We start from the raw sequence: 25657 nt of genomic DNA, 5'->3' as shown, positions 1-25657 counted from the left end.
CATTATGGGTGGGCTAGAGCCCTCCTCCCTGCCAGTGTCACTCCAGGCCGTGGTGAACAGAGCAAGCACCATCCCAGGTCTGCTGGGTCACAGGCCAGATGTAAAGAGGCACCTGGTGAATCACCACTGCTTTCTAGAGCTTCTGCCTGGATTCATGTCACCTCCGTGATGGTGTGCCTGGAAGGGGAACTGGAAACTTGGTGACTCCCAAACTGTGTGACCTCTAAAGGGTGGGGATGGAATTATGGTGCGGTCTGGTTCAGCTCACTGGAAGCCAGCCGGCCCGGGATTTCCCCTCATTAGCTCTTGCCCTTAGGCACACCATATAACCTCCAAGACATATGTTTCCTTATCCTTTAAGTAGGAAGTTGGGTAGGAAGGGGCAGCAAATGGAAAGGGATAATTATACCTGTTCAACCTGCCTCATAGGAATGCTGTACGGCTCAGAAAAGGGCAATGCCAGTAACACTGAAATAGGAATAAAAGGGAATAAAAGTGTTTTAATGATGGGCTAATGATTGATCCAGAGAACTGCAACCTGAAGATGGTTCTTATATGCAGTTGAATTTATTAGGATAAAGTTACAAGAGACAGAAAATCAAAAATAGCTGTAGATTAAGTACAACTGACATTTGTTTCTCTCTCAGATCAAAAGCTGAGTGGCATGCAGTCCAGGGTGGGTATGCCAGCTCCACAATTTCCAGGGCCCTGGTTCCTTCCATCTCCTATCTGTCTTCTTGTTTTAACCCAGGTTCCCCCAAAACCAGAACTTGAGACAAAAGTCAATGCACCAATACTTTACCAGAGAGAGCAACCCTAGGAAGCAAGAGGGAGGGAGAAGGAGAGGTGAGCCAGAGAAGGATGGAGTGAAATACAAAGTGCTATGTTGATAAGCTGGCTGTAGCTTTTAACAAATACAGCCCCTAGTTGAGTCCTGTGGGATGTTTCCAGGCATACTGGGGCTTAGACCAATAAATATGGGAAGACAAAGGGAGAAGAACTTGTCTGCCTGGTCATGTCTCCATTGACCAAAGTTGGCTTGGATGTGAGGGTGATCTGGCTGTGACATCTGCCATGTCATTGACCACCAAGGTTGATTGGGCAGATCTGGCTGGTTAGGTGGGTGTCCCCGTTCTCCCTCAGTGATCCGTGTGTGTTTCTCCCAATGCTATGTGCTTGGTAGAAGAAGACAACTTTCTCTCCTAGATGAGGGCTGTTCTTCAGTCAAAAGTATGTGAATAGCTACAATCCCCTTTTAGAACCTTTAAACAAGCTCTCAAGGTCCATTTGTAGAAGAAAATAGGGTAGTTAAGCTTCCAAATGAGGTACTGTATGTTGCAGTCTGCCTTTCTTTGAAAAATAGTTGGCTTCAGAAGATGTCAGGACCCACACACTCTCAGGTGGTGCTATCTGGAATTTCCTGCAATGAAAGTCAGATCTCAAAATGGCATCTGAAGCACCTGCTGCCTAAAACACATCACCTGAAGCCAGCCAGTGAGTGAGCGTGAGCCAGTGGGCTCTTCACCTACCCACCTCAGTCTGCAGCCCCATGAGCCTGGCTTGGTCAGGATGCTGCTGGGTGAGCAGGTCCCATGGTGTCTTGCTCCTTGGCAGGAACAGGGAAGCCCTGGGGGAGGGTGGGTGGAGGGAAGAGACATGTGATATGAGGTATGAAGCAATACGCTGTTGGACTGTGCCTGCTAGCAACGTGAGAAGCCAGGAACATCTGCCACAACGGGCCTGGCCCAGCCAGCCAAGCAGGTAAAATGCCACAGTACCATGACCTTTGCTACAAGATGGCATGGAGTTCAATGAGCCTCACTTAACAAAAATTAAAATCCTTTTGAGGCCTACAAAAAAGTGGTTGGTGTCAGTTGGTCCTCTGAGAGGACGATCAGTGGCATCGAGCAGAGAAATCATGGTGGAACAAATCCTGGGAGGCACATGAACTGGCTCTAGTATGTCTCACAGTCCTAGATGGCTGCAGGAGCCCAGCTATCATGTCCACATATCTACAAATAAGGAAAATGGAAGGTAAAGTTTGCACACAACATGCTTTCTGACTTCCTTTTGGCCAGAATTTACTTCCAACACCACGCTTAGTTATAAAGTGTAGTCTTTATTCTGGGTGGTAAAACTGGCAGAAAGGTAGCACAGAGTACTTCGGCCCGCTGGCAGTTTGTGCCACAGCAGCCAAGGTTGAGAGGCCCTGAGTTAGCACAACACAGTGTCCCCACTATGTGTCCTCATTTCAGATCAACATGAGCAGGGGTGTGGGAGAGGGAAGGGGGAAGAGAACTAGGGATAGATAAACAGGTGGGGGGAGGGTAGGAAGTGTTATAGGGGAAGACAGAGAGGTGAAGGATGAAGAAGGGAGAAACATAAAGATGAGAAAGGGCGGGTTGAATGTAGAAAAAGAAAAAGGATCCCCTAACCCTCAGAGTGGGCTCTTTTGGTTTGCATGGAAACCACTCACTCTTTAATGGCAACAGATGAATGATGCAGACAGCGACCTGTAGTGTCTGCGTCATTATAGATGAAATGAGACATTCACATGAACTACCGAGTCCGGTGGAGGAAAAGGGACAGCATGGCTTTTCTCTCAAGGGGAGCAAAGCCTTGGCCATTGCCATGTCCAACCTTTATTGGGTTTCTCAGCACATTACATGATGGTCCTCATTTACTATGCACAGGTTCACTTTAGGTGGTTACCTTTTACAGAAAACAAAGGAGCCAATACTGCTAATCACATCACAGAAGAGGGATATTTGCAATGAAAAGGCAAAAGTGGTTGAACCAGTTACACTCATCCTTGGAAGGTTTAGCATGGTTTTTAGGAAGTTACTTTGCAGTAAATGTCCTCAATTCAGGGTGAGGGAGTTTTAGCAAAAAGCAAGACTCATAGTGGCCTAGGCACTTTGTAGGCCTGATTCCCCATGGGAGAACTTATCTGTGGGTGTGGGTCCTGTGCATCTCCAAGTGGGATCTGGGCCCATGCCATGCAGAATGGTCTCCCACAGATGAAGATGAGCGTGAGGGTATATTCTTCACATCAGCAGCACTTCCAGTCAGGGCTGCACAGACCTCATGCTAACCTTGACCCATATTTCATCATCCCCTTGCCCATTGCCCTAAAACCTGGCCAGGCAGATACCCCACCATTACCCATCTTCTTCTGGCTCCTTCCCCTCTAACATTCTTAGGGTAAGAAGTCAGATGAATTCTTTCCATGGTTGCATGGTCCAGATTTACCTCATTAGCCTGGCATCAACCTCAGGATCTTTTGTGGTTCCCCCACATTCTGCAATGGCCCTTCTGAAAATGGGATCTTGTTTGCAGGATATTAGTGCTAAATCAAGAATACTGTCCCCTGGAGCACTTAGGTCTTCTATCAGATCAAACCCTTCAGAGACAGTGTTGGATCAGGGTGGGCTGGCTTTGGCACTGCCCATGTGCATCATGACCCAGATATACTGTGAAGAGCTGCTCCCTTCCTACCTGGAGACATCCAGAATGGAAACTAACCTGATGCTTCCCCAGACCTGCAGGAATTGAAACCACCTTGTCTCCTCAGGCAGCCCAGCCTCCTGCTGCATCTCACTGTACCTTCCTCTTGCCCCAAGAAGGAGCTGGCTCCACTGTGTGTCTCAGCATCGCAAGAGGCAGGTCCCTTGGCCAGGATGCTCTCACAACAAAAGCACTTCAACCTCAGACATGCCATGGGGTGTGCCAGGCACATGGAAAAGATTCTGCACTGTCTGAGTTTCTCTTGCCTGAGGTAGGGTGGGAATAGGGTGGCTTTCTTACCTGAGTGGGAAGTGGCTTTGGCTTGTCCTTCCTGGCACAGCTAGAGATGTTACCTTATAGAAGGCCATCCAGCTTAGTTCTCCAGAGGCAGTGTGGGCAATGCAAAGAGAAGGGGTTCAAATCTTCTCCAGGTGCTGTGCAAACTTGTGGCATGACAGCCTCTCAGCCTCCATTTCCACATCTATAAAATGAAGATATAACATGGAGCTGATTGGGTTAAAGTGAAAGGTGCCCGGCACAGTGTGTCCTGGGTACACACCCAATTCCTAAGGGCAGGGCAGCTTGCTTGTGCCTGCTTCCTCTATAAGGATCAGCACTTGAAGGTAGCCTCCATCAAATATTTAACACCAGCAATGCCCAACACACGCCTCCTCTACAAGCTGCAGGATGGCAGTGCCTTTCCAGAGCTCAGTGGGGACTGTGCCTGTTTTCAGTTTCCTTTCTGTGTGTGGAGGTTTGCCAGGGGGCCTGGTGGCTAGCTGGGTAGGTGCTGTGTAGAAAGGGGAAAGGCTGGGTCTGAATACCAGGCTTGTCTCACACTGTCACCATCACGGCTCACTGTGACCCCCCACCTTCCAGACCAGCCAGTCCGTGCTCTTTAGATCCTGCAGGGGACTCCATGGTGGTGCCTGCTGCCCCAAGGCTGGCCTCATTTCCAGGGCCACTCCACACCCTTAAAGGTGTGGTCTCTGAGCAGGCTCTCTCTAAATGACACCTTAATTAAAACTCTCCCTGTACCTCAGTTTCCACTTACTCTCTGCCCATTCTTTTTTATTCCCTCAAATCTTTTTCTGTCAAATTTTTTAATTAAAGAATAATATCTCTCAACTTTTCTTCCCTCACAGCAAAAAACAAGTTCATGCCCAATTATTAAAAGGGCATCTTGACTGTGCAGATGATAAGGGCAGCTTTGTCACCATCTTGTGGGTGACCCTTATTTATTCCCAGAGATGGTAGGGTAGTGTGTTTGGAGGAGCTAGGTGCTAGCATAAGGAGCCCAGCACCGTGTGGATCAAACACTGGCATTGGGTGGGGAAGGGAAGAGAAGGGTGGTGGGTGAGTGATGATGTTCTCCCCATGTGTACCAGGGTGCACTGGGCTGTGGGATTCCAGGAAGCTGGACTGAGCAGAGAGTATTTACAGAAGGGAGTGGTTTGGGGTAGAGAGAGAGTGTGAGATCATCTCTGTCCCAGGTGAGTCTTGGGAGAAGAGTATCCGGTGGGAGTTGGATGATTAGGCTGCATTTGAGTCAGTCTACTGCCTCTGTGAAGAGCTGGCAGTGAGAGGGGATGAGAGGTGAGGTGGTGGGAAGAGAAGGCCTTTGAAATGTAGGGAGGGGCTTTGTAGCCTAGGTTGGGCCTAGAATCCACCAGTCACATCTGTCTTTGTGCATGCATGGCTGGCCACCTAAGCCATGCCCCTGCCTTAGCTCACACATCCTTCCCCACCGCTGGGCTGAAGGACATGCCTCATTACATTGTTTTCAGATGGACAAACTGAGGCAGGAGCCAGTCCAGGCCTGCGAGGAGGGGAAGGAAGCAGGGTGTTAACTTCTGATTAGCCATTCATTCACACCCAGGTATAGCTCTCCTGAGCCCTGTCCTCATGATTCATGGTGACTGCAGTGAGGTAACACTTCTTTCTAGTTCCCATTCCTTCCTGTTTCCTCCCTCTATCACACTTTGGGCTCTCAGCCCCTTCCCTCCCCACCACATCTTCCTCACAGGCTGCCCTGCCTGAAGGAGTGACCACACACTGGTGCCTTTGTGCAGTTTATCTTTTTCTCTCTGCTGCTCCTTGCCCCACGTGCTGGATGAGGCAGGGAGGAGGGCTGTCGTGAAGAGCCAGACAGGAAGTATCAAACCATCTTGTCCCTTTTGCCACCCCAGAGAACAGGGACCGCCTGCATGTCCTAACTGAGTGCAGCCCAGCTGTCCAAACCACAGGCTGATTGATGGCAGCAGGCACGGCCGGGGTCAGAGGACAGTAGGCCCCCCAACTCCCAGGCAAGCAGGAGGGCCTCGGGGGTTCATGGCATGTGAAGGAACACAGTGCCTCTGGGTTCCAATCTCTTTTTTCCTATTTCATTAGCTGAATCTTGAGGCTTGACAGTACAGTAAAATATGAAATGTTCATTCTTCTTTTAAAATGGGAAACCAAGCAAAAACCATTGTCCAATGACTCCCAGCCACAGAGCAGAGCACTTGGTAGAGCCAGAGGCCTGGGCCTAAGTCCTCACCCCACCACCAACAGGCTGAGTGACCATGGGCAGGCCATCCCTCTCGGCTGAGGCTTCCTCACTTGTAAATTGATAGGGGTGGATGATATCTCTCCAAAACTACTCTGGTTTTCCACATTATGTTGCCAAGTCCAGAGACATTTTTATGTGCAGATAATATGGACATAGAACAAGTTACAAAAAAACTAATAATAATAAAGTACAACTACTCTGATTTTTTTAATGCAAGTGTTTTATTTTAAAGGTGACTTGGAAAATGCAGGAGTTGTCATCTCCCCCACCCCAACAGGGGAAGAGTATGTCCCTGAGCCATAAAATGACTCGAGACCCGAGACCGAGACCCGGTGAGGCTTCAGCTTACTATTTACATTTCAGATAGAATTGGAGACTCACTTTTCCCCTTTAAGCATGGGAGGAAATTAGTCATACTCCTTGTGGAAGTGGAGAAGAGATTCTCTGTACTACTCAAAAGATTCTTTCAAAAAGTTCTGGGGACAAGCACTGCTACGTGTGTGAGACGGGGAGATGGAGAGACAAAAAAAACAGACACACAGAGAGACAGAGAAATGGAAAGGCAGAGAGGGGTGGGCAGAGGTGGGGGAGAAGAGTGAGCAGGTGTGTGGAAGGGAATGAAATGATTAAGATACAGTCACTGGTCCTGACCCTGTGGCTCAGTTGGTTGGGCATCATCCCGCAAAGCGAAAGGTTGCTGGTCAGAGCACATGCCAGGGTTGTGAGTTTGGGACTTTTACAAGAGGTCACAAATAGACCTTTCTCTCTCATATCAATGTTTCTCTACCTCTCTTTTTCCCTTCCTTCCCCACTTTCTAAAATGAATAAATAAAATCTTTAAAAAAATGTACAGTCACTAACCTCAAGGGTTTTCTGTCCAATGGGAAGGTTAACATGCTAACAAATATAACAATGCTACAGTATAGAACAGGGCCATAAACAAAGGGTCCTGGGGCCGGGGGCGGGGATGATGGAAAGGGTGGTTAATTCTGGTTGGAAGGAACCATGAAAGACTTCTTGGAGGAAGTGACATGTGAATTTTCCCTGAAGGGTGAGCTGGATATCTGTGAGTAAAGAAACTGGAAAGGACATTTGGGTAGGGGAAACAGCAGCTATAGAGGTAGGCTGCTGGCTTCTCTCTCTCTCTCTCTCTTCCCCTTCCCTGCCTCAGGCCCAGGCTTCCTCCAAGCCCATTTCTCCTGAGGAGGGACAAAATGAGCAGCAGGTCAGTGGTCCTGGCCCTGGTGCACAGCAGGGGTTCCTCCTCTTCTCTGGAGGTGGTTGTGGGGGGAAGCTATTGGCAGTCAGTCTGCAGGCAGCAGGGAGGGCTTTCACTTCGCTTAGCAAAATCTTTTTTTAGAACTACAGTTCTTTCTTGCAAAACTTTCTGGTCACATAAAAGGCAAGAAGCCAGTTTTTGAAAAGCTTTACACAGCAGAAAAGGAACGTCCTTTCATCATTGATGAAACTCTTCCCATCTTCATGTCTCTGTACAGTTGTGATGGGGGGGAGGCCTGAAGACCACTGGGCATTGTGAGCAAAGTGATGTGCTTGAATGGATAAACATTTTCACCCATATTGAATACTCTACCATCTGTCCATCCCTCATCCATTTTCATCCAACTTCCAGTATCTTCTTTGACCAGCTGCAGTGTTACAAATTTTGAAGGACAGTGTAGGGAGAGGGCACAGATTCCAAGGATGAATAAAGTGAGTTCTTTTCTTGTTAGAGTTGCAAATGAATGATGATTACGCAACCAACAAAGGAGGTGGCTACAAGATACAGTGGGAAGTCGCTTTGTCTTAGGGAGCTGAGGAGGTATTTTTGTGTGTGGTGTGGAGAAGTGGTTTACCCACAAAGGCGGGCAAGAAGGATATTCACAAAAGTGAAGCTGTGAAAGCTCGCGTCCACTCAGTGTCATGCCACCTTCCTGGACTTTCACACAGCAGAGGTAACTATTCATGAAGTGCTTGCTGTGTGCCTTCTGGGGAGAGGAGGAGTTCTGTGAGGGAAACCTCTCATCATCTTACAAAATGCTGCATCAGCTCTTTTCCCTGGAGTCTGAGCACAGTCCCCCGCACACATAAAAGCTTAATCAATGTTTATTGTCATTAAAGCAAAGCACTGTCATCTGGTGATAAAGATCTGATGGTTATATTTTTTCAGGCAGAGGAAGAGCACCTGCTGTTACCTTGACTACACTAGAAAGGAGTACCCTAACTCTACTACTGTGTTTCTGAGGGGTTTTTATTCTAATAAAATAACAGATACAAAATGCATATTAACTATAATGTTTGTTAGTGTTAATAAGCATTCAATGTGTAGAAATGAACACATTTTAAGACTTAGGAATAGTCACCATGATTTTGGTGGCTGTTTATTGAGAGGGAGAAGGGATTCTGTACACAACTTCTAACTATTCTGTTACTTTGACTTTTCTTGTGATCGCTGGAGGATGTCTGTGTGGGTGGTGGTGGGGAAGGGGTGGAGGTGATACATTGACATTATGGAAGCTTGAGAGAGGGAGGAGGCTCCGGGTCTTCACACAGTGAGAAGGAAAGCAGGGAGGCTGGAGTACAAAAAAGGACCTTGGCTTGGGAGGCAGTCAGCCTGGTGGGGCTGGGGCCTGAGAGATGCAACCTGGACACTGAACGAAAAGGGTGCAAAGTCCTAGAGAAGAAACACGGGCTCAAGGCATGCAAGAGGCACCCTTTGTATTTAATGCTTAGTCTTTATCTCCCACCCTCTACCCCCACAAGTGAGGCCAAAACAGAAGATTATGCATTTTTCAGGTCAAATCAGCCCCCAAATGATAGCATCTGGGGGGCCTTCTGTTACTAGGGAGGCCCAATGGGATAGAGATAAAGCAGGTTGGCTCTAGGGCCTTCCTGCCTGGGAACAAATCCTGCTGTTCCACTTGATGGCTGTGTAAGTGATTAACATCTTAGTGCTTTAGTTTCCTCACCTGTGGAAGGCTCAGTAAGGCCGCCTGCCTCATAGAGATGCTGTGAGAAGCGGCCCTACAACACAGGAGGTCTTAAGGGGATATTAAGCACATACATAGTCTAGAATTGTGCCGATGTAACACTGTGGCGTTCAACACATACTAGTGAGGATCTCTTATTTCCGCTTAACCCCCTTTTCCCTGTGCGCATCCCAAGATACATTCTGCGGCCTCAGCCTGACTTTTAGATATAAAAGACCTCAGGTTGCTTCTTGTGTTTGTGTCAGTTAGTATGTTTTTAGCTGCAAGTAATGAAAAATGGCTTTTCTCATAAGAATGTTTATTTTAACTTAACAGGAAGTTCAGTGGTAAGTGGCTCATCAGATGTTTCTATACCTCCTAATCTTTCTGCCTGATTTTGAGCCGTTTAGGTGGTCATTAGCCAGTCTGCCAAGGTTGAGTAGAGAACAGAGAAATGGTTTTAAAACCAAATATACCCATCTATAAGGTGTGGCCACATGGAGAAGAACCACATTTTTTTTTTAAAGAAACATGCTAGGACGTATGTTTCCCCATGGACGTCCTCTGAGGTGGTCACCTTGAAAAGCTGGGCACCTCCTGCAATGTGCTGTGTTGCTCAAATGTTATCAAACTCTTCTACTGGAGTCTGCCCCAGAGGTAAATTATGAATCACATACAAATATTAATATTAATTTTATTTTCAGATCCCATATTGGCTTTCCTTTTGTGTGGGGTACCTCCCAAACAGCCCCTTTGTCAAGGAATGGTCCTCCTCAATAGATGCTGCTGGAGGAGCACATGTAGCAATCCATGTTAACACCCATGAGTCTACCTGGACTAATCCAGGTGCTGGCACCAAAGCGGGGCTGCTGGTGAGGCTGGTCCAATCAGTGGCCAGCCAGTGGCCCATCAAACCTCTCTCCAGAATTTGAACTGAATGACAGAGACAGTATTTAGAGCAAAGAGCACACGAAGGGTTGGGATGATCATTGTGGGACATGAACAATCTCTGTAGACACAGCAGGAGAATGGGACAAATCTATAGAAAGAAATCTGTGCAAAAAAACCACGTGGCCCCAGAGGGGGAAAGAAGAGCTAGCAGCAGCAGTAACCTTATCCCTAAGGCCTTCCCAGGTCTAACTTCATTTCCCATGAGGCCTGGATGCATTTGCACTTTTGTGTCAGTGAGATGCTCTTGTGTCTTTTAATAATCTCCTCAGACTGACTGCTCATTTCTTTCTGGTAACCACAGAGTCTTGACCAGGATTGAAGTCAAGACAAAAACAAAGACTGTGATATAAATGAAAAAGAAGATGTGAGTAAAATTAGGTAAGGGGATTGAATATGGGGGCAAGGAAGAATATCAAAGATCACTCCAAGGTCTTGATCCAGTGAAAACAGGTGTGCTAGAAACAGAAAGCAGGGACATGAAGGGGAGCTGCTGGTGACAGGCGAGTTGAGTTTGGTGTGTTGAGTTTGAGATGCTGGTGGGGCAGATGCTTGGTGTAGAGGCTTTGGACCACAGAAAGAGAGAGGGGAGATTAAGGAGTCAGTCACAGAAAGGAGGTGTCTGGATCTCTGGAATCAGACTGGTCACAGAGGCAAGAGTGTAGGATGAGAAGAGTGAGGGAGCAGAGAAAGATGTGCATGTTGGCTTGGGTTTGGGTGTTGGATAACTGATTAGGGAGGGTAAGGGATTGCAGAATGCTCCCAAGAACTGGCATGAAAATGGTGAAGGTAAATGGAAGCAACAGAACAAGAAGTGGGGCTGGGAGAACAGAAAGGATGGAGCCACCACTGGTGTCCTAGCCCTTGGCAGATGCTCAGTAGATGTCTGGTGAGGTTATATGAGGAAGACAGTGCATACTGCACAGACACTTTTAGAGGCATGCATTCTGATATGTTGAAACAATTCTCATCACTAGGGTCTTGTCATTATGTTTTAGTAATTCTGGTATGAGATTTAGAGATGGAAGTGGTGTAGGGTTATGAGGGAGGGCAAGGAGGATGGAGGAGCTGGGAAGAATTAGAACACAAAGGAAGGAGAAAGGAGATGAGGTTAAGATCATTGCCAAAAGTGAAACTTTTTGGATAAACTATGAATTTCAGTTATTTATAACTATTTTTCAAAGAGTCTGATGATTTTCTGCTGAATGATATATGGGGTTTATTTCTAAAAGAAATTCTTGGGCCCAGTCCCAGACTTCCTGAATCAAAACTCTAGAGTGGAGACCCAGAACCTACGTTTTAAACAAGCTTTCTGGGTGACTCTTGTGGCTGCTAACAGTTGAGGATTTACCTCCTTTACCCTTAGAAATTTGACTGTACCATTTTCACATTTCCTCCTCCTCTGTCAAACACAGGGAGCTCTCAGGAAGGTTCTTTTATCTACCAATTATGAAGAAAATTAATAATTCCAAAGCATGCTGCAAATCTTCTATAGCCTCGTAGAGTACTGCATTCTTACGAAGAATGACATCCAGGCAGGATCTCCTTTATAAACACAGGCTAAATTGGTACTTGGGTAGGTTTCTGCTTCTGCCCAAAAGAGATCCATTGATGGGTCCTACCCCTGCATTGTCTGTTGGTATTATGGCAGGTAAGAGACCTGTTCTCCTTCCAGATGGCAGACAAAACCTCTCTGAAGGGGTCATAAAAAGCAAACTGACTCAATTGCAGAATTTGCAGTGTGGCATCAGGTCCATTGGTCCTGGGAGGAAGGTTCACTGCATCAACCTTATGGCCTATCAAAGTGTACAGTTCTGGGCTGTGAATGTGAGGCATGACCACCTCAGTGTTTTCTTGGGGGATAAAAGTTGTTTGGTTCCACCCACAGACATCGTGATTGTCATTGAAAGAATGTCCCGGGTGCCATTTTAGAGGTTAGTTTTGAACAAAGGGCATCCCTCTCAGACAACATGAGACAAAAACTCTCTCATATCTCTAGTAATGGCATACAAACTACATCATTTAGGACTGGTTTGGTTGCAAGCAACGGAAAAATTTAATGGCTCTCAGCTTAGACCACTGGGATGGGCCCAGGGCTGGTTCTGTGGTTCAGTGATATCACTGAGGCTCTGGCTCTTTCTGTCTTGCTCCTCTGCCATCTTCAGTGTGTCAGCAACATCACACCTTCTAATCAAATGTGGCCTCCCAGGTCCAGGGTCAATTGCCTTGCAAACCACAGAATCCCTTGGCAATAGGGCCTCCTCCTCCTATACCACTTTTAATAAGGGAAGAAATCTTTCCCAGAGGCAGACCCTAGTCACACGTATACTCCCAGATCCATGACTGTGAAGGGAGCTGGCCATTGACAAGGAGCAGGCACTACCATATATGATGACTCTGTTAGCAAGGAATGGGGGCTGGCCACTAAAAGGCCATCAAAAAATGTGTTCCACATGGTGAACAAATATAAACAAATTCCAGTTTCAGAGGACTTTGCTTTCTCCAATCAGAGCACTGTACCTGGTGGAAGAGTATATGCTGCCAGGGAGCAGCATGAGGTGAGACAGGAACCTTCCCATGAAGCCTTTTTAGAAGTATGAGCAGGTGAAGTCAGGACTGCTTGAATTTGTGACAGAGCCACAAGATGCTCTTCTCCTTGTCTTGTCACTTGTGGTTCTTCAATCCTGCCATCACTGTGTCAGAAAAGTCATTTTCTGCTGTAAGGTTGTAGGTAGAGCCTTTCTAATGGACCTTCTTGCATTCAAGGTCTAATCCTACTTGGTTCACAATCACCACTAAAGAGGCTCTGAGGGGATGAGTGCAGAGAGTTTGGTATTTAGACTTGGGGGAGGTTTCAGGGGTGGAGATGGGTCCAAGAAACTCCACATGCAAAATAGGATTATGATGGCATAAGAACCTAGGAGCCTAGTTACAGGGAGGTAAGTGAAGGCTGCAGGGAGGTAGGTGGGGGCTGCTGGCAGGTAGGCTAGAGAAAGATCAGGGGACTGAGGCTGATTTCAAGGTCAAGATAAAACATTGAGCAGCAGATCACAAGGTCCTTGAATTTGTCCTATTACATCACATCAAGATAGAGGCGGAAAGCATGCTAGGAGTGTTGTGTTGGAACACTTCCACTCTTTCATCCAACAAATGTTCACAGAGCATTTGCTGTTAGCTAGACTTTCTTAGAAGCTGAGGTTTGAAGAGAAGCTATGCAAGAAAGAAGTTGATTATATATAAAGACATTCACTGTCTTTTAATGACTTTAAGATTCTCTCTCCTCTCTTTTTATCTCTGTGTATCCCTTTATCATTAGCTGAGGGCTCATTCTGTGCCAGATGCTTCATATACATCATCTCATTCAAGCCTCTGAACCACCCTTTGAAGTAGGGATTACTATTTTGTTTTAAAGCTGAGAAAATTGAGGCCCAGAGAGGTACAGGACTTACCTATGGTCCCACATCCAGGTTCGAATGACAAAACTGGTGCATTTTGCTATACCTACTCTTTTGTTTTTTTGCTTTTTCAATATTTTAAAATATTTTGTTAATTTTTATTTCTAATCAAGTAATAAAAGCAAAGTATTTTGAAACCGTAGTCATTTTAAACTTCATGGGAAAGCAGTGTTCTCTTGCATACTTTCTTCCCAATTCTTCCTGCTTCCCAGAGGCAAGCACTTTCAAAAGGTGGCTAGTTCAGTTCTAAATAACAGGCTAATGGTGCTATTTTTGATGTGTTCATTTTAGACATTATTTATTGCTTTCAGTCATGAAATTTTAGCTCTCTTTGCTGAACACCACCTCTCTGCCTCTTCCAGATGTACTCTTCTTACCCTGGACGCTCCCCAGGGAGGCTGACCTTTGTGGATGCAGTTGAGTCCAGTTAATGGAGGCATCAGCAGGAAATTGGATTAGAAGGAAGACCAGAGGGATGGGGTGTTTATTCTCCTGGATAAGACCCTCCTCCTCCTCTGGCAGACAGCTCTATCTTTATAGCTGCTCTCTGAAGTTCTGATAATCTCCTCCCCTTACCCTTGAGCTCTCAGGCCTGGAGGTGGCAATGACTCCCTGCTATTGTTAGCACCTGGTATCTCACTATCTTTGTTTTCCTAAACTCTGTCCACACTTTTGTAAGTAGTTCCTGTATTACAGTTTGATATCATTTACCTCTACCCTGTCCCCATACAATATGTTATTTATATTGTTAGCTAGTGCAATGCCTATATTATTAAACTATATAAATATCACTATAGAAAAATTCCCCCAAGTAGGAAATTATGATTACATTTTCTTTACTAAAAAAATTTGTTTTTGCTGCATTTAACTGCCTACTTTTAAAAAATGCCTTAGTTTTCTCCATATCTGCCTTTAAGTCTTTCCATGTGTTTCATCAGATCTCTTAGGTGCCTTTAAATGTTGCTTTCCAAAGTCTCAAACATTATCAGTTCTCTGTATCGTTTTCTTGACGCTATGAAGTCTGAAATTAAAATCATAACTAACAAACTAACAAAGAGATCAAAATGAGAGTTTAATTACCCAGGATCCCTTCATCAATCTTAAAGGTTTTACTTTCTTTGGCAAATGTAGTGACCACTTACAGACTCTAAATATTTTACTACATAAATACTATGATATCTTTCAGATGTGTCTTATCATCACCCCTTTCAAATAGCATGTTTTAAGTTTTCCAGCTTTTAGTTAGTTATAGGGTCTGCCTTCTCTTTGCCTGCTGAGGATCATAGGGTTTCATCTTCACTGCCCAGCAATTTCTAGGTGCACTTGTCCATAAAAGAAGGTAGCCGATTTTTTTTGTTCAAGAACTGGTATGTAACAGTCCCCAACCTCTGGCTGGTTAACACATCCTTCTTGCAATGTAGTTCTTTTTGTTTTTTAAGATTTTATTTATTTATTTTTAGAGAGGGAAGGGAGGGAGATAGAGAGACAGAGAGAGAAACATCAATGTGCGGTTGCTGGGGGTCATGACCTGCAACCCAGGCATGTGCCCTGACTGGGAATTGAACCTGCGACACTTTGGTTTGCAGCCCGCGCTCAATCCACTGAGCTACGCCAGCCAGGGCTCAATGTAGTTCTTATAAACATAAGATATCTATTTTAAAATTATGAAACTGTGTTTTTATTTTTCACAGTTTTTTCCTAGAGATTCTTTCCAGGAGCCCCCCAATAGCTGGCTAACATGCTGGGACTTCTCTTGAGCATCCCCCAGTACTTTTCTTTGCCTGGCCCCTGTGCTGGATTTCCTACTTCCTGAATTTTACAACTGTTTCTTTATTTATTCTCTTGTTTACCTGGGACATACCCTTTAGCAGCTTTAAAAAAAAGAATAAATGGAAGGTAAATTTTCTTGTGTTCTTACATGTCTAAAAATATAGTTGTTCTATATTTTTACTATTTTCACTTTTTACTTGATTTGTAGTTAGACAAGTGTACAATTTTAGGTTGCAGATTATTTTCCTTCAGAAATGTGAAAGCATTGCTGATGGGCTCCTAGTGTCCAGTGCTGCTAGAGAGAAGTTCAAAGTCATTCAATCCCCATTCTTTTGTTTGTGATAGTTTCCCTCCAGAATTTTCTTTCTTAACATTGGTATTCTGAAATTTTATGACACATGACTCTGGTTTGGGTCTTTTTAAGCTTATTGTGATCGGCATTCAGTGACCTTTTTCAATTTGGAGAATCTCAGCTTTCAGTGTGGAAACTTTTAGTTATTGTCTTGTAAAGCCATACATATATACATATTTCTTTCTCTATGTACAGTCTGAAGAATTCCTACAATTTGATTTGAAACTTGTTAGGTGTGTTCTTATTGCTCTTTTTTTTTATTGCTCCTTCTCTCTTTCTCTGTTTTCTGGGAGATTTCTTTGGCTTTATTTTCTAATTATTTGCTAAATTTTTAATGATCAAATTTCTTGTTTTCTGATTGTTTCATTTAAAATACATTTTGTTCCAGTTATACTTATTCAACATCTCTCTTTTTCTAAGGAGAGTATCAGTTTTTATTTGAGAAATTAAAATTTTTTTATTTTAAAAGTTTTCTCCTGTCTTTGTTTCTTCTGAGTTTCTATTTTTGGTGTATCTGTATTAGCTTCTCAAGTCCTGGAGGCTTATTTCAAATGCCTGGAAACCCTTAGCTGATTGAGGACTCCATTTTCAAGGTCAGGCTTTTTAGCTGGTGGGCATCAAACTAGGGTTAGTGGTGAGTTGTTAGAGACTCCCATATTTTAGTATCTAAAGCCTTCTCTTTTCTAGGGCCATCTAGTTAATCCAGAAAATAAATGTCCATATTTTTACTTAGTGTTAAAGTGTTTGCATTGGTGACAGAGACTGTCTTGCATATCTCAATCATTTTTGTGTGTACTTACCCCAATCCCTCATTTTCATTGACTCCCTACCTCCCACTGTGTCTGATGTCCCTAAGGCTCGAGAATCCTAGGTTAATTTTCTCTAGAACATAATATCCAGTTCCTCACTGGGATCTGGGTGAGAGTGCAGTAGTGCGGATGGGATGGGGTAGGGGAGTTGATAGCAAAAAGAGGTAAGAAAGGGCACATGGAGATCCAACTAGCCCATAACCACACTTTCCATCTGCTCCCCTGTTTCAGGCCCTGGACTCACGCTTATCTTTCTGGGTGTCTGGTGCCTTAAAGGTTGAAAGCTGTGTGGGTTCTGGTGGAGAACTGACCACATCTCATTCCCTCTTACCCCTTCACATCCCACCCCTCGGCAGGTACCCTAGCTTGCAGCTTACTGCTAGACCTTTACCTTTTTTAAAAAATATGCTTTCATCTTCCAAAAAAAATTAAAATGTATCTCTTACTGAAGTCTCCTCCTGATCTCTTAATTCCTTTCCTGTTATTTTAAGTCTCTAGAGATTAGAGGTTTATTTAGATGTCCCACAGGCCACGTTTTGAACCATTAGGTAGTCCTGCCTTCTGGGAGAATGCTTCAGTATCTGCTTTGAGGTTTTTTCCTCCAATAGTAATAACAGAATGATTTCCATCTTTCAGCTGACCACAGCAGGTGACAAGGGCTCTCTCCTTGATCCAAGTTTAGTCAGGCTCCTCTGAGCCCTATTCTCACCTATGCCTTGATCTCAGCCTGCCTAGGCCAGCCTTACCAACCATCCTGGTAAGTCAGTTTAGTGAGAACCTCCCACTCTGATATCTGGTCAAGTTCCTCATCCTGCACCTTTGATGTATATGGCCTTGGCTTGTTTTCGGCAAGAGTCCTGTTAGGTCAGGTTAGCAAGAATCACCTACCCTAGTGTTCCTTTAGTGATTTGCCATCCACTGATCCCCTTACTCTGCTTCTTGGCTATAAATCTCCACTTATCCATATATTCAAAGTTGAGCTCCATTTTTCTCACCTAATGCAACTCCCCTACTATGGTGGTCTTGAATAGAATCTCCCTTACTATTTTAACAAGTGCCAGAATAATTGTTTTCTTTAACACTGGTAATTTGGAAACAATGTTCAATCAATGGCCTATGTAGCACAGGAGGTGACTTTCTATGGCGTGCTTTTCCATTTGTGAGCTACAACCCATTAGTATAGTGCAATCATTTACTAAATCACAACCAACATTTAAAAACAAAAAGAAATCAAGTAGAGTCAGAAAACACCATTATGCATTGCTGTAGTTGGGGAAGTGTTGACTCATGAAGATTTTTTTTTCAGTTTATGTGGCTGCGTACTAGGTCAAGGTATAAATATATTTCTTACCATGAAAACTGGTAAAATCTGAAAGCCAGTGGTCTGGGCAGTGGATTGGATCTTCTGTGTTGTTTTTCTAAGGATAGTTCTATTAGTAGGACTGACATTCTCATCTCTATTTTAGAGGGGATGGATTTGGTTGAGTCTGTTCTCAGCCACTGAGTAATACATCAGTTTCTTAGTATTTACTGCTACTTTTTCAGTATTGTCTTTTGGTTAAAGCATTTTCTCAACTTTGTCTTGATTAAAAAAACCAGGACATATAAGAAGATTTCATTTCTAAAATTGATGAGTAGGTGATGGGGAAGCATATGTGTCACTAACAAGGACTAACCAAGGACTAACCAAGGACTAACACAAGGACTAACCATGTGTTAATCAAGGACTAACAAAGAAATCAAAAGCAACAAGCAAACTGACCCACACATTTCCGTTTGGTTGAAACTAGCCTTTATGAATAACTTATATTTTAAGTTATTAACTGTTGAGAACCTAAGGAAGGAGTACCCGATTCTACCTTTTAATTACTTTTCAGTGGGTGGTAGGAATCGTGCAGTAAAAGCTTAAGGTCAAGGCTGAAGGCTTATGATTATGATATAAGTAAAACTAATTCTGTAAGTGATCGTACAGAAGATTGGTAGGAATGCTGTGGACCACTGGAGGCTCCTGTGACTGGCATGTCTGCCCATTCCTGCTGTACCATTGGTGGCTGGGATTTAGACTGGTCCACACCCTAAATTCTTCATTTGTGAGTGTGGAAAGAGAATTCAACCACTGAATACTCTGGAGCTTTGGGAGGATGTAAACATGGGAGGCAGGTCAATCAAAGCTCAGGTGAGCCCTGTCTAGAAAGTGAGCAAACCTCAGGGTCCCTTTGGGAACCCTGAGACAGGGCCTTATGATCGGTGAGGAAGTGAGGATCCATGGTCAGCTTGGTAGTCATTGAGTTTTCTGCTGAATAGGAGAGCTTATTTTCTTGGGATTTGTTTGAACTTCAGCCTTTTGCTTGATGGTAACTAGTCATTTGGTTAATGTATGTAAATGAAGAATAATATCTTGAAGCAGACTTGCTTCATCTGTGACAAACAAAACAAAACCCAAACATATTAAGCCTGCAACTATAACATAAAACACTTAAAAAACAAAACAAAACACCTGAACAAACCAATAAAATAATCCAGTACATGCAACAGACAAATTTGAGTAAGAATTGGACAAGAGGAGTTATTTCTAATATTGCTCCTTGCTTTCTCACTAGCCATCAAATGCCTTTTCCTTCTTTCCATTCCTTCAAATGAATTAAATTTGGATTCATAAGGCAAACTATATGGTAACTTTATTTTAAACTCTTCTAATTTGTTACAGTTATTTGAAAGTGACTTTAAAAAGCTAAGTGCCAGGTGAACCTTTTATTGAATAGAAAGCAGTCTTGCTCTGTGGTATAAATGTCTATATTCTTTTTAAAATAATAATTTAATTATTTATTCTTCAGAATTTGCTTTTCAGCCTCCTGGAGTAGGAAATTCCTCTCCTGCAGAGCATTCCAGGAGAAGCAGAGGAAGATCTACCTGTTCTGAGATTAACTGGGATCACTTGGGAGGCATGCGGTGATGGTCACAATAGCAATAATAACAAAACAGTTCTGATTTTTCTCTCAGGTACAGTGTCAAACATTTTACCTAGATTGTTTAATTTAATCCACACAAAAACCATGTGAGATAGGTGTTTTAGTTGTTCCCATTTTACAGATGAAGAAACAGAAGTATGGTGAGGTTAAACCACATGCCTAGGTCAGCACTAGCATTAAATCCCAGCAGCCTGACCTGGTGTCCTGGCTCTGACCCATTTTGCAGTGTTGCCCCCTCCTGGAAGTTCTTTTTTGTGTTTTAATATATGTTATTGATTATGCTATTACAGTGGTCCCATTTTTTTCTTCCATTTATTGCCCTCCACCCTGCACCACCACTCCCACCAGCATTTCCTCACAATTTAGTTCATGTTCATGGGTGATACATATAAGTTCTTTGACTTTTCCATTTCCTATATTATTCTTAACCTCCTCCTGTCTATTTTGCACCTACAATTTATGCTTCTTATTCCCTGTACCTTTTCCCCCTTTCTCCCCTCTCTCCCTCCCCACTAATAACCCTTCATGTGACCTCCATTTCTGTGATTCTGTTCCTGTTCTAGTTGTTTGCTTAGTTTGTTTTTGTTTTTTTTTAGGTTCAGTTGTTGATAGCTGTGAGTTTGTTGTCATTTTACTGTTCATATTTTTTGATCATCTTCTTTTTCTTAGATAAGTCCCTTTAACATTTCATATAATAAGGGTTTGGTGATAATGAACCCCTTTAACTTGACCTTATCTGGGAAGCTCTTTATCTGCCCTTCCATTCTAAATGATAGCCTTGCTGGAGAGAGTAATATTGGATATAGGTCCTTGCTTTTCATGACTTCAAATAATTCTTTCTAGCCCCTTGTTGTCTGCAAGGTTTCTTTTGAGAAATCAGCTGATAGTCTTACGGGAACTCCTTTGTAGGTAACTATCTCCTTTTTTCTTGCTGCTTTTAAGAGTCTCTCCTTATCTTTCATCTTGGATAATGTAATGATGATGTGCTTTGGTGTGTGTTTCCTTGGGTCCAACTTCTTTGGAACTCTCTGAACTTCCTGGACTTCCTAGAAGTCCATTTCCTTTGCCAGATTGGGAAAGTTCTCCTTCATTATTTTTTCAAATAAGTTTTCAATTTCTTGCTCTTCCTCTTTTTCTTCTGGAACCCCTATGACTCAGATGTTGGAACATTTAAAGTTGTCCTGGAAGTTCCTAAGCCTCTCCTAATTTTTTTGAATTCTTGTTTCTTTATTCTGTTTTGGTTGAATGTTCATTTCTTCCTTCTGCTCTAAATCGTTGATTTGAGTCCCATTGATTTGAGTTTACTGTTGGTTCCCTGTATATTTTTCTTTATTTCACTTTGCATAGTCTTCACTTTTTTCCTCCATTTTTGTGACCATACTCGACAATTTCTCTGAACATCCTGATTGCCAGTGTTTGGAACTCTGCATCTGATAGGTTAGCTATCTCTTCATTGCTTAGGTCTATTTTTGAAGCTTTGATCTGTTCCATTTGGGCCATATTTTTTTATCTCCATATGCCTGTTATGTAGTAAGGGGAGGAGCGTTAGGTATTCACCAGAGCAAGGCAACCCATGTCTCTAGTTATGGCACTGTATATGGGGGAGGGGTCAGAGAATGAACAATGCCTCTTGCTCAGCTCTCAGCTGGCTTTCAGTCACTTTCCCCGCTACCCACAAGTAAATTGGAATCTTCTGGGGCTGATTCCTGGGTGGGTGGCTTTGTGTATGTTCTAGGACCCTGTGAGTGTCTCCAACAAACTCTCCTGGGAGGCTGGGAGTTTCTCCCACCACCGCAACCCTTAATAGTTTTTATAGTGAGAGGGTTTTAAGGCTTTATTTCCCCCACACTGGAACCCTGGGTTGCACAGTCTATTTGCTCCCCAGTTGTTCCTCCCAGTTTATGCTCACACAAATATGGGACTTCCTGGTCACCCAGCTGCTGCCTTGGCCCCGCCCACTCCCCCAACCCCACCCTCCAGCTGCTGCCTTGGCAAGCATCCTTTCCTCACCGGCTGTCTGTCTCTGCCCCTCCTACTGGTCTGGATGAATGTTTCTTATTTAACTCCTTTGTTGTTGGACTTCCATACAGTTCAATTTTCTGGCAGTTATGGTTATTTTTTGTTTTTAAATTTATTATTGTCCTTCTTTTGTTGTGTAAGGAGGCAAAGTGTATCTACCAACACCTTCATGTAGGCCGAAAGTCCTGGAAGTTCTTCCTGATCCATTGTAAAGACTCAGGGGTGTCTTTATGCCAAAAGTATAAACAAATAAAGGCATATATAGACATTTTTTTTAACCTTCAAAGTAAGCAGTAAAAGAAGGGAAAAAAGATTTAGATAAAGCAGTAATTGTTTAACCACTCAAGTTTAGAAAGGTATTATTAGGTTGTATATGAATTTTTGCATTTTTTAAAAGTTTGGCTTAAATGGCTTGCAATTTCTTTCCTCTAACAGACTTTGAACATTTACATCATTTACGTTAACATTTATAATTCTTGTGGTTGTGTGGTGGACATATTTGCCCTCTGTATTGGGAATATCTTGTTAAGCTGAACTGTATGATGTCACATGTACCCACACTTCTCCTAACGACAAGGATGGTGCTGGGGTAGAAGTAACTAAAAGCCATCAGACGACAGCTAGCATCACTGCCTTGGTGAATGCTCCCAGTCTGGCTCCATTCTTGGGCTGTTCTCTTTCTAATTATTTTTACCGTATGTTTAACAAGCAGTATCTTTATTTCATGCTCCCATGTTTGGTGGTCTGAGGTACTAATGTGACTGTTCTTTAGACAGCCCCTGTTGTGTTTACAGGCAAAGAAAAACGGAAATGACCTTTTTTTTACATAAGAGTCTTTTAAGGCAAGTAGGAAAAAATCCCCTGTAAAATTGTGCTGACTGTTGTGGACCTTAAATTTCAACAGAATGAAGGAGCACTTTTATATAAGAGTTCTGTTCCAGAAGCCAGGATAGGACATCCATGTCTCACATGTCATGTGATAAAAACCAATGAGATATCATGTATGACAGGAAATAATGCAGATTTGCTTTTTGCTTAATGATAAAAGGGAAGGGTACAAGAGGAGATGGTTGAAGGAACAAGAATAGAAACTTCAAATACAATTTTCCAATACTAACATAAAGGAACTTTTTCTAGATCTAAACTTTTCAAAAGACAGAACGATGCAGCTTTCCTTCATTATCAGAAATAATACTATTACTTATGTTAGAAAAAAGATCACACAATTTAAACATGCATCGGAATTGTTAAGCTGACATTTTCCCCCTGAATTTTATTTTTAGGTCAGAATTTGTATCCAGCACCTTAAAGCACTCCATTGCTGACATGGATTGTGTACCTGACAATAAATTTCTTACAAGATGAGTTTTTTGTCAGCCTCCTTTTGAATAGTTAAGATGTTTTGTTTAGCTGGTGTTTTGAGCCACTGTAAAGTCAAGCCTCTGGGAAATTTGCAGTTATTTCTGAAGTAGGAAAATGTAAGTCTTGTGTGAAATTAGTTTGTTGGTAATGGGTAGCATAGAAGACATGACACAAAAGATGGTAGGGACCCAGGAGACTAGAAGGCACAGGTGGGGTAAAATTACTGAGAAGAGACACTATAGTCCTTTATTTGAAAAGCATCTGAGGAATTTGTCTATCCATCACTTCTCTAGCATCTGCTGTCTGGAGCGGCCATTCCAAATTCCCAATCTGTCAGGAGCAGAGCACCCTGTTGCTGTTTGCTGGATATTTCCTTTTTTTTTCCTCTACTTAAAAAAAATCATGCATACATTAAAATAAAGTTAAAGTGAATTTAAATTTACGTAGTTTGAAAATACATTTTTAAAAAACTATTAAAAAATTCTCCTTGAAATAATTACAGTCCTCTCCAGGGAGTCATGAAACCGTAACTTGTCTAGAGCAGCATGCATTTAGACTTTCATAATTACCTGGTGAGTCAGCACTGGCTGACTTCCCAGGAGCCGGTTCCCACTGTGGGGAATAATTTTCCACTCCTGGGGGAGTCCCCCGGGAGACACCTTCTCTGATTCCTCAAGTTGGAGAAGTGGCCTGCACTGCCACCTCCCTCACAGCCCTTTGCCCATTTTGCATCCCATGCTCTGCCGTGGGCTGGAGAATTGTTGTATGACTTACCTTTCTTATTAGATCTTAAACTCTTTGACAAAGGGTGGTTCTATGCTGGCTTCTTATGTTTATTGAAGTAAATTTTAATTTTTATTTTTGGAGTTAGGGTTCTTGCTTGTCATAACTAGAATAAGAGTGAAGAAGAGTCAGAACAAATTTTTCAGTATTGGATGTCTTAAAAAAGTCATGTGTTTGAGATCACCAGAGGTATTTAATGAATAGATGTGAAATAGTCTTTGATGCAGCCATTCACTGAAACTCTTCATAGAGACAGACTTAATTTCAGACAAAGTTAGCAGTTTACTTAATACAATGCATATATTCCACATGTCAGTACAGTGACTACTTGTTTTTTTCAAAGAAACAAAGAAACCTGTTTTTGGACAGTACAGCAAGTACTATTTGGAAAGAAGTCAAGATTTGGAACTAAGAGTGCTGGATAAATGGCTATTGCTGAGTGTGTTCTGTAAACCAGCCCTGCATGAAGAGGTCCTGAGCTGGCACTATCTCTTCCCAGTGGTATGGAGATCCATGGTACAAATACCTGATTTGGGGCATGGTTGCATATGTCCTCCTGATTTGTTAACTCAGTCTTGGCTAAAGTTGGGGATGAAGTTCAGGACAAAATGTATATGCTTAGATTCAATGAAATGCATTCATTTCTTACTAAAGTGACAGCATCTTGCTTAGGGCTCTCTTTGTTCATTGCTTCACGATAGCAATCCCTTAAAGGGCTTATGACTCTGGAAACAGTTGAATGTAAATTGGGAAGGGCCTTGGCAAAGCTTTTGAAGTTGTTTGCTGCATTTCCAGCTTTCTTGTTCCTATTTACCTTGTTCTCTATTTCTTCCCTCCACACTCCTTTTTCTTCTTCCCAGTCATCCTTTAGGCATTTTATAATTGACCTATTATTAATGTAATAATTGTTATTAGCAAGGATCATCAATAGATGCTAAACCCTTGGATGGAAGGTTGTTAGGGAACAGGATATTCGCACATGCTAATATATCACTCCAGAGTTACCCGCTAATTGTGTGGAGGAAAGGCACTCTTACAATGGAGACATCTGATGGTCACTCTCTACTCAAGTGATCAAGTTTGAATGAGCACTTATGGAGAGGCAACCTCCTGATAGGACACAACATGAACTGTATACTGTCACCAAATCTGATCAAGCCTCTAGACCTATCCTCCATTGACAGGAAATATAGAGGATAGACTTGGAACAAAGTAAAGAGCAGTACAACAAAATAATCAGCCAAACCAGATTATGGGTAATTTTACAGAACTGTCCTGGACTCTTAAAAAAATCAATATTGTGAATAAAAAGTGGGGCAATTGTTCTAGATTAATTGATTAAGAGTCTAAAGAGACATAATCAAATATGATAGGTTTACTTTGATCGGATCCTGGTTCAAAACAACAACAAAAACAAAGAACTTAATAAAGAAAACAAAAAATCCCAGCTATCCTAAGAGGCACTAGGGGAACAATTGGGGAAATTTGAATATGGACTGGGTATTAGATGACAGTAGGGAATTATTGTTAATCTCCTAGATGCAATGCTTACACTGTGGCTTTTTTAGAAGAATGCCTTCATTCTTAGGAGCTGCACACCAAAGTGTTTAGGGGGGAAAAGTCATGATGCCTGAACCCTACATTCAAATGGTTCCGAGAAAGCCTGTGATTTGGCAGAATATTAACAGGTATTGAGTCTAGTTGGTTAGTATGAGTATACAATGAACTATCTTTCTCACATTTGTGGTTGTTTAAATTAAAAAAAAAAGTGTGAAAGAATAAAAATAAAACGAAGAGCTGCTTGGTGGGGCTGGGGAAGGAGATGTTTTTCTAGTCTGTATAAATTACAGCCAGCCTTGAGAAAAGATGTGGATTAATTGCCTTAGAACCCGGGTGAAGGGAGTGGGGAAGGATTTCCCTCAGTGGCTACTTTCTGCTTGTTGAGTGAATCTTTTTCCTCTTTCCTTACTGGCACTTTCCACTCCCTTCTCGCTCAGAGCAGTTTTCCTGAACTAGCCACCAGGAATTTGAGTGGCTTAAATTCTACCATTCTCTTCTTGCTGGGTTAACTTGGTCCTTTTTAACTTTTAACATCACATTCTCTCAGGATTCTTTTTATGCATGGCTCAGTGCAAAACTATTTTCTTCACAGGACTTGTGGGAGCC

The 25657-nt window shown here is 42.8% G+C and overlaps 1 long non-coding RNA gene across 1 annotated transcript; it reads left to right on the top strand.

Moving 5' to 3' along the window:
* Positions 1-24815, top strand: LOC118500741. The gene is made up of 3 exons (XR_004903327.1): positions 1-171; positions 19207-19358; positions 23835-24815. It is a non-coding gene; the product is annotated as an uncharacterized LOC118500741 (long non-coding RNA).
* The last annotated feature ends 842 nt before the right edge of the window (positions 24816-25657 follow it).

This window comes from Phyllostomus discolor, chromosome 5 (assembly GCF_004126475.2).
Source record: "Phyllostomus discolor isolate MPI-MPIP mPhyDis1 chromosome 5, mPhyDis1.pri.v3, whole genome shotgun sequence".
Classification (NCBI taxonomy): domain Eukaryota; kingdom Metazoa; phylum Chordata; class Mammalia; order Chiroptera; family Phyllostomidae; genus Phyllostomus; species Phyllostomus discolor.
Note: the sequence above shows the minus strand (reverse complement) of the source record. Positions and strands in the feature narration are given on the sequence as shown.